Source organism: Sinocyclocheilus rhinocerous, unplaced genomic scaffold (genome assembly GCF_001515625.1).
Source record: "Sinocyclocheilus rhinocerous isolate Xijiao unplaced genomic scaffold, SAMN03320098_v1.1 scaffold1612, whole genome shotgun sequence".
NCBI classification, from domain to species: domain Eukaryota; kingdom Metazoa; phylum Chordata; class Actinopteri; order Cypriniformes; family Cyprinidae; genus Sinocyclocheilus; species Sinocyclocheilus rhinocerous.
This window is the reverse complement of record NW_015636539.1, coordinates 143,623-153,454: the sequence shown is the minus strand read 5'-3', so window position 1 is coordinate 153,454 and position 9,832 is coordinate 143,623. Positions and strand designations below refer to the sequence as shown.

The 9,832-nt window shown below is 35.8% G+C and overlaps 1 long non-coding RNA gene across 1 annotated transcript; it reads right to left on the bottom strand.

The window, feature by feature from the left end:
* Positions 1-454: 454 nt before the first annotated feature.
* LOC107747905 (uncharacterized) lies at positions 455-9,260 on the bottom strand. The gene is made up of 3 exons (XR_001640848.1): positions 9,193-9,260; positions 5,202-5,204; positions 455-467 (listed from the first exon to the last, which is right to left on the bottom strand). It is a non-coding gene; the product is annotated as an uncharacterized LOC107747905 (long non-coding RNA).
* Between the last annotated feature and the right edge of the window lie 572 nt (positions 9,261-9,832).

Sequence of the window (9,832 nt, the reverse complement as noted above, 5' to 3'; positions counted from 1 at the left end):
TTTAATGTAGGTTTTTTGAGCAGTGGGGTTACCCGAGCCTGCTTGAATGCAGTGGGGAAGGTGCCTGTGAGGAGAGATGTGTTGGTGATGTGTGTGAGTGCTGGTAAGAGTGTAGGAGAGATTGCTTGGAGAAGGTGTGAGGGGATTGGATCTAGAGAGCATGTTGTAGGATGGCTGGAGAGAAGTTTTGATACTTCTGCCCCAGTGAGGGGACAGAAGGAGAAGATGGGAGTTTTAGTAGTGGATGTGGTTGGTTGGAGAACCTGTGTGTGTGGGGCTAGTTTTGTCTGTGAAGAATGTGGCAAAATCATCAGCTGTTATTGAAGTGGTGGTGGGTGGTGGTGGAGGGGGACAGAGGAGAAATTCATTTAGAATTTGAATAAAAGTTTTGATTTATGTGTTGCTAACAGGACGGCCACATACCCTGTACATGCAGCAAAGTTTCAGGAGTGACATATCCTGCATCCCTCATATTTCTGCGGGATTCACTTTCGAAATAGCTTGTTTGCTATCAGGGTTAGTTGCTTAGCCTATATCCACCACCTCGATGACAGGCAAGTATTTCAGTTTAGTTGAAAATTCACTCCTGTTCATAACATAAGGCTCACATCCAACATATGTCGTGATTTTCTTTTTATACATTTCTCTAATAGTGTCTAAACTAATGTTAATTTTGTCAGCTATTTTCATTTTAGTCTTAGTCCCGTGTTAAAATGTCTTTGTTAGTTTTTATCATATTTAGTCAACCTTATCCTATTTAGTTTTAGTCAACTAAGTCTCAACATTTTAGTCTAGTTTAAGTGAAAGAAAACCTGAAGTATTTGTCTAGTTTTAGTCAATGAAAACTTGACATTTTAGCAATAAGATTATTAATTAACCGTAGAGTATTAATTTTGGCAGCCATTTTTTATTTAGTCTTAGTCTTACTCAAATGTACATTTTAGTTATCATATTTAGACAACCTTGTCCTGTTTTTGTTTAGTCAAGTTTAAGTCAATGAAATGTATGAGCATTTTAGTCAACTTTTAATCAATTAAATCTTAGTCACATTTTCGTCATTCTGTATAATGGTTAAACTGATAAAAAATAGTTTGCTCAAAATTATAATCGTAATGATTGCTGTCATTTGAGAAATTTACTTTTGCATTTCAGGTTTTGCACTTTCACCAGTAAGCACAGTCTGTGCAAGAAACTGAACAGTATTCATATAATTTTTTACCTCTGATCCACCGCAATGTCCAACTGGCCTGAGCGCGTTCACAACATCCGACGCGTGTACGTGCTCTGGCATAGTAGACGCATGAGCGGAAGCGATCTGTCGCACGTATACGTCACTCATTGGATGTTGTGAACTCACTCAGGACAGTTGGACATTGCGGTGGATCAGAGGTAAAAAATTATATAAATATTGTTCAGTTTCTTGCACAGACCGATCGTTTCGTGTCTTAAGACCTCAATGTATCGTCACGAGCCACAGGGTTTAATTTGGTTTTATCTGTATATGTTTTTTTTACTCTCAAAGCCGTGGTGCCCATTGACTGCAATTATTTGACTGACAGACTGCAACGGTTTGAGTTAAAAATCTTCGTTTGTGTTCTACTGAAGAAACAAAGTCACCTACATCTTGGATGCCCTGGGGGTAAGAAGATAAACATAAAATTTTTATTTTTCGGTGAACTATCCTTTAAGCTTGACTCTTCTGGAGCCCGTTATTGCTACATTGAAATAAAAATGTAAAGCCTGTACAAAAATTAGAAATCGTGAATACAAATAGGCTAATTGGGAATCATGTAAAAAAATCTAATAAAATAAAAGCACATTTCATTTATCTATTATAACATTTATGTAGTTTTGTTCGCTTGGCTGTTTCCTTATAAAAGTCCAGAAATTTGTCAAGTTTTTCGTCAGGTGTCTTTTTTGATTATATGATGTCATTACATTGCTGTCTTGCCGCCAGCCAATCGCTGCATTGCTGATCGTGGTTTCGAGTATCGATACATCTGCTCTTTTAAACCAACCCATGAACGTGCAATTATCTCAGATAACTCAATCCAGCCATACTAATCATCAACAACAGGTGCGTTCGAAGAACTGAATTTGCCAGATCCTGATTAGCGCGATGATATCATCTTGGATGTGTCATTTGATCTCGGATGTAATAAGCGACGTATGAAGAACGGGCCCCTGTTCACTACACTTCTAAATAAAAAAATAAATACATCAATGTAACTGCGCAATGGAAAGAAAACTCTGATACTCCGAATACAGACATATGAATCATTTTAAATTTCAGTTCTAAAGAAAAACTAGTTCAAATTAATATATGAGCGTGAATATAAATACTAAGAAATTTCATCAAGCCTATATGGTGTGATATTATATATTGTGCATCAATGTCTTTTGTTTCACATTGAGATCTTTCCATGGCACCTCACAACACTGATGAGGTGGCAGAATTAAATTAAACCCTTGTCTCACTGTCTCCTCATCATCCATCCACCTCACTATCCGAGGGCATAATTAATTTTATCATCAGCACCATTATTATTGTTAAATAGTTTTTCATATTTTGTCTTTTTTTCTGTTACCGTGCCTGTCATGAATATCAAGTATATGCAAATAAGCTGGAGGTACACATCCTGAGGATGCAAGAGACAGGGAGGGAGGGAGGAGAGTGAGAGACTCAACGAAAAAACAAGGCTATTTAGAAAAGACTGTGTGTGTTGGTGGTGGGGGTCTTGCATTATGCATTCCACTGGCATTTTTGTAACCCAATTAATCAAGCAGGAGAGAGGAGAGATGTAAAAAGGATGAGATCGCCCTTCACATTGATGAGCCCGGGCCAGGGCCAAATGCTGTACCACCTGAGTACCTGGCAGCCATATTGATGAGAGAGACTGATGCCTGTACTGTTCTCCTTTTGTTACTTTCTCTATCTATCTCTCTCTACTTCAAGTCTTTCATGCACATATAGACATCTTCACTCTTCAGATTATGCCCGCATATCCTCTAACCATGCCTACACATGATTTCCATGATTATTATAGTTCACAATGCACTGTTTGGCAACACTAACTACAATAAGGAATCATTTGTTAACATTAGTTATTGCATTAGCTAACACAGACCAACAATGAGCCATATATTTTTACAGAATGTATTAACCTTTGTTAATGTTAGAGAATAAAAACACAATTGTTCATTGTTTGTTGTAGTTATGTGGCTTCTGTCTTATACCACAGCAGGATAACCAAAGTCATGAGATGTTGATATCTGGTTGAATATAGGTTGGAACATTCACAGTTCAAATGCCAGGACAATGTTTAATGGCAATGTCAGTTTGTCATAGAATTCTGACAAAAAATATTTTGTTGGTTTTATTTTGTATTTTGACAGCCTGGTCCCAATGTTCATGTACATTTTTATCGATGCTGAAACATACAATTTGGACGAATTACAACATTTAAAAAGAAAAAAATTGCTACGTATTTTTAGCTAAAAAACGTAAAATATTTACCAATCTTTTATATCATTAAGATATTTGTATCAGTACATTTTTTGAATTTTATCGATAAGCGATTCAGATTTTTAGACCCCTTAACCTACCCCTAACTCTAAACCTACCCGTTTTATAGCGAATATAAAAACATAAAATGTAATAGACCGAAATATGCAGGGAAATGACCATTTTAGTAACAATATAGCATTAAAAATATATGTTTATAGTCGTTAATCCCTCTTAACCTAACCATAACTATTTCTTAAAAATATGTACAGTATAAAGAAAAATGATGACAGGCAAGTGCAATAACAATAATTTATGTATTGCAGAAATATCAAAAGCAGTACCAAAAGTAGTCCAAATAACGATGTGTTGCAGTCGCAGTCCTCTCTGGTGGAATACATATGTCAGTATTGTACATTTTAGTGTCTGTGCAAATGTAAGTAAATGTACATTTTGTAGAACCACATTTTACATAAAATACATACGAATTCTCATGAGATCACGCTGATTTTTAGGGAACCAAAATCCAACATCTCATGCCAAATCATATTGACATCAAACAGACAATTAGTTAAGTTAGACATTTAGTGAAGTGAAGGTAACCAAAAACCAACATCTGCTAAATGTCATAATGTTCATTTTAACAAATGTGAAATAATATCATTAGACATCAGAAGTGCCGTAAAAAGTGAAGGTATATGCTGTAGCAAATTAGTTCAAAAGGGAAATGTATATAAATAATTACTATTAATAATACAATTAAAATTACAATGCAGAATTAGTATTACAATCAACAAATCTGTCAACAAACAACTAATCAACTAATTTCAGCAAACATTCAGTGTAATTTCATATCAACTACAAGAAATTACATTTTTGTGGCCATAATAAAAAAAAATAACTTAAAATAAAAATAACTTTATTACAGCACTAATGCGTTAGAGCATGTAACAAGATCGGCTTATTAAATTGGCCAGTCACCATAGTCCAATGTTTACTAGGAGCTAGAGCACCTGACATCTTGGCAAATTTGGGTTCCGGTTACAATGCCTCCGCAGCAGGGCAACTGGGTGACTGTGAGACGGCCTAGTCGCAGGTCAAAACACCGCTTTTCCGTTCCGATCAAAACATTAAACAGGTTTTCGCCACTCAGTGGCCCACTTAGAAACCTGATGAAAATTCCCTAGTTATTGGTGATTCTATTGTATGGAACATGAAAATAGAGACATCTGCCACCATTGTCCAATGTTTACCAGGAGCCAGGGTGTCTGACATCTTGGCAAATTTAAAAGTGCTGGCTAATGCTAAACGTAAATTCAGTAAGATTGTTATTCACGTCGGCACTAATGACGCACTAACCCTAACTTCACCAGTCGGAGATCACTAAAAATAACATTAAAGAGGTGTGTGAACTTGCAAGTATGATGTCAGACACTGTAATATGCTCTGGTCCCCTCCCTGCTTACCGTGGTGATGAGATACATAGCAGACTGGCGTCACTCAATGGCTGGAAGTAGTGCCCTCATAATAACATAGGTTTCATAGACAATTGGACAAGTTTTTTGGGGCAGACCTGACCTGTTCAAAAAAGATGGTCTTCAACCCTCCAGGAGTGGTGCTGCTCTTCACTCTAGAAATATGACTCATAGTCTTAGAGTTTGTGCTTGACTAACTGGGGCCCAAGTCAGGTCAGGACCTACTCATTGTCATAATAATACTTTAGATTTAATACTATCACATGGAATTTATGTTAATGACATTGAAATTCTTCAGCAGAGTGATGATATCTCAGATCATTATTTAGTCTTGTGTATACTCCATATAGCTAAAGCTGCAAATTCAACTACAAATATGGTAGAACCATCACTTCTACAACAAAAGACTGCTTTGTAAATAATCTTCCCTATTTGTCTCAATTTCTCAGCATATCCAATAGGTCAGAAAAACTTGATGGTGTAACAGAGACCATTGACTCTCTCTTTTCTAGCACTTTAAATACGGTTGCTCCTTTACGCTTAAAGAAGATTAAGGAAAACAATCCGTCACCTTGGTATAACGAGCACGCTCATGCCTTAAAGAGAGCAGCCCAGAGAATGGAGCGCAGCTGGAAGAAAACAAAATTAGAGGTATTTCGTATTGCATGGTGGTAAAGTACTTCTTCCTACAGAAAAGCTCTAAAACCTGCTAGATCTACTTACTTTTCATCTCTCTTAGAAGAAAACAAACACAACCCCAGGCATTTACTCAATACAGTGGCTAAATTAACAAAAAATAAAGCATCAACAGAAGCAGACATTTCCAAATAGCACAGCAGTAATGACTTTATGAACTTCTTTACTTCCAACATCGATACTATTAGAAATAAAATTCTAACCATGCAGCCGTCAGCCACAGTATCGCATTAGTGCACTATAAATTCCCTGAGGAACAATTCCACTCATTCTCTGCTATAGGACAGGTAGAATTGTATAAACTTGTCAAATCATCAAAACTTACAACATATATGTTAGACCCTATTCCATTAAAGCTACTAAAATACTTCTGCAAATGGATTCTAACGCTGCCTCAGCCTCACTGTTACAGCTGCATTTATTTGATCAAGAATACAGAATAAACAGTAATTTTGTGAAATATTATTACAATTTAAAATAACTGCTCTATATTTTAATTTACTTAAAAAAATTATTTATTTCTTTAATGCAAAGCTTTTCATCAGCTTTTATCTGCCATTATTCCAGTCTTCAGTGTCACATGATCCTTCAGAAACCCTTTTGATTTATTATCAGTGTTGGAAACAGTTGTGCTGCTTAATATTTGTTGGAACCTTTTTTAGGTAAAAGTTAAAAAGAATAGCATTTATTCAAAACATACATTTTTGTCTGACAATTTGTCTTTACTATCCATTTTTCAATTTATCACATCCTTGCTGAATAAAAGTATTAATTTCTTTTAAAAAATGAAATAAAGAAAGAAATTTACTGGCCTCAAACATTTGAACTGAAGTGTATATTTTTACAAAAAAAAAAATATTTTAAACGAATACTTAAAAAAAAAAAATTATTCATCAAAGAATCATGAAAAAAGTACCACAGTTTCAAAAAAAAAAAAAAAAATGTAACACAACTGTTTCCAACATTGATAATAAATCAGCATATTAGAATAATTTCTGAAGGATCATGTGACACCGAAGACTGGAGTAATGGCTGATGAAACTTCAGCTTTGCATCACAGGAATAAATATAATTATAAATAATTATTTTAAAGTATATTACAGTAGAAACCCGTTATTTTAAATTTGTTCAAATCGGTTGAATGAATGACTGAATGAGTCGGTGACTTGCTGGCTTGACTTGGTGACTTGGTTTTAGTTTCATATTAAGAGTATCATTTCATTTAATATATATATACATGGTGTGTCATTACATTTGGGGGGTCATTTCCCAGCCAAAACTTAATTCCGATTAATTAGATATTAGTCATGTAGTTGACTAGGTTAATCAGTCATGTAGTTCATTAGTATTAAAAAAATAATAATAATATATATATATATATATATATATATAACCCAAACATTAAGACAATAAAGTCAGTCTCAACAAACTTCCACAGTAAGGAAAGCTTAATTATATGTATATTGACACTCAAGTCCTCCAAAATTCAAGCCACTGGCACTTAGCCAAGATCGAGAAAATTGACCTACAAAGAGAGAACAGTTGAGAAAAACTCGACTGTCCTCACTGACTTCATTTGGTTTGCTTCATTGAGAATAGGGCCCTATAGATCCCTTGGCTGGAGTGCTCTAAGTGAAGTCTATAAATATTGACCGACCATTTCCTTGGCACAACTGTAAGGAAGCGTGTTATCAAACAACTACATCGTGGAGGAGCTTTGCAGAACCACCTCAACTGCACTAATTTTGAGGTCTGGAACCTGTTAACCTGCAAGAGGACGTTGGCATCCCAAAGCTTTCTTTGTTTACATTAGTTCAAAGTTACTAGTTAAAAAGTAAAACTACATAATTAACTTGACAAATACATAATTAAAAAGGTCTCAGGCTTCCATTTTTGACCTCTGTTTTACTATAAAATATTTAAGTGACAGCAATGTCTTAATTTGTGGCAGGAGTTATTGCTAAATCAAAAAAATCTCAATTGATGTCAATTTCATAAACTGTACCTTTAATATGAAATGTGAACTTTAGATACATCAATTGAGAAATATTCCTGTATACAGTCTTAATGAAAGTGCTTCACTAAACAACGTTCCACAGGGCTTTTAGTCCAAATGTGTGCATATTAGGAGAAAACTTTACGTATTCTCATATGTTTACTTTACTTTCTTAGAGAGGAGTATTATAGCATATATATATTAGTATATATAGTATATATATGAGGCGCTTCAGAAATCTAGAAAAGCTTCAGGCCCAGATGGTGTTTCACCTGCCTGTTTAAAAGTCTGCGCTGACCAACTGGCCCCCATCTTCACACAGATCTTCAACAGATCATTGGAGCTGTGTGAAGTTCCCTGCTGCTTCAAACGCTCCACCATCATTCCGGTCCCCAAAAAGCCCAAAATCACTGGACTTAACGACTACAGACCTGTCGCTCTCACATCTGTGGTCATGAAGTCACTTGAGAGACTGGTCCTGGCCTACCTGAAGGACATCACTAGACCATATATATATTAGTGCTGGGCAACGATAAAAAAAATTAATCGCGATTAATCACATTATTTTCAATAATGAATTCAAAAGTAATGTATTGTGCACTTTTTTCATTTAAAACTACTGCTATGTGAACAAAAGTGCAATAACATTTGGTTTGCAAACACAACAAATGAGGCGCTTTTTTTATAGCAGTATTCCTTTTACATAGTAGCAGTTAAAACATTTATTGTAAATCTCAACTTATAACATTAATGTAATCAAATTAAATATAAAACCAAAGCTATTTGTCACTGCGAGGGCAATAACGTTTTTATAAAAAATATTTTATAGTTTGTTATAGAAAAACAAGTTATGCTCAGAGTCCAGAGCCTCGATCATAACATTATAACAGGCACCTTCCGAGTAGAGACCTGCACTATCGCGGGACAACACTTGATGGGCGAGTGCGGGTGTGGGCGGGTAGAGACTCATGTGTGCGGGAGAATAAGTACTCACACTAGGCAATCTTAACCGTGCCCGAGCGTGTTTGACCCCCAAAGCCGGGTTCGTTTGACTAGTGTGATCGCTCGCACGGTTCGTTTAGCCGGCCCTGGCTCGGTTCGAAGAGGTGGGCCAGAGCGCGGTTCAGTTGGGCTCGGGCGCGGTGCACATGTAGTGTCGGAGCGCTGAACTTCTGATACGTGCAGCAAGATTGCGTGAACATTTCTGAGCAGCAAAAGCTATATTCATAATATATAAGTAATTCATAGCCTAATGCAACAATTATATTACATACGTAAATTGTCAAAACTTTATAATTATGACATTACATATTTTAAGTTTCATGTAACAGCCAGTATTTGCATCTGTATTTGTATCTGTAACAATCACAAAATTATTCTTATCTGTATTCGGATAAAACCAGGTGGAACTTCATACAGTTACTTGATAAGACCGTTATGACTATCTTTTTTTATCTCTGAACAAATATGCTGTGTTAAACAAAAATAATTATTAATTTGTAAAAATAAATTTATCATACAAGCAGAGAGATGTCATGACAAACGTATAGTGATCATTTGAACACGACTGAATTAATTCAAGGCGCACATTTTCATTACGCAGAATTCTGTAAAGTGAGTTTTTTTTTTACTTCACTAAACAAATGTGGGTCTCATCTTAGATGATTATTAGCCTACTATTAAGAGAGAGCTCGTTTGGTTTTTGAGAGACTGAGATGCGCAACGCGGCTGTTTGATTGGTGAGTGCGCTGTGTTTATTCCATTCATTCGTGTATCATATCGTAGCCTAAGGTTTAAATTATTGCCTTTTAAATATACACAAATAATAGAATGTGTATGATGTATTATATTAGTTGATATTACTCTTGCCAAGCTCTGATTTCTGAGAGATGCACGGAGAGGCAACAGCAATGCAATGTTTGATATGCGCTCTTTTCATTCATAAAGTTTACATTCATTCACTTCACACACTCATTATTGAGATACTTTAGAGGTCTGTGTGTATAATATTGCGCTGATCCCCTGGCTCAACTGTTATCTAGCAAACACCAGACTGTGCCAGCCTCAGCCGAATATTCAGGCAGAATTATTCCTTGTCCGTTATTCCGTTTTTGAAGCCATTATCCGTGCCATTCCGAATAAGGTATTCGGCTTCGGGCA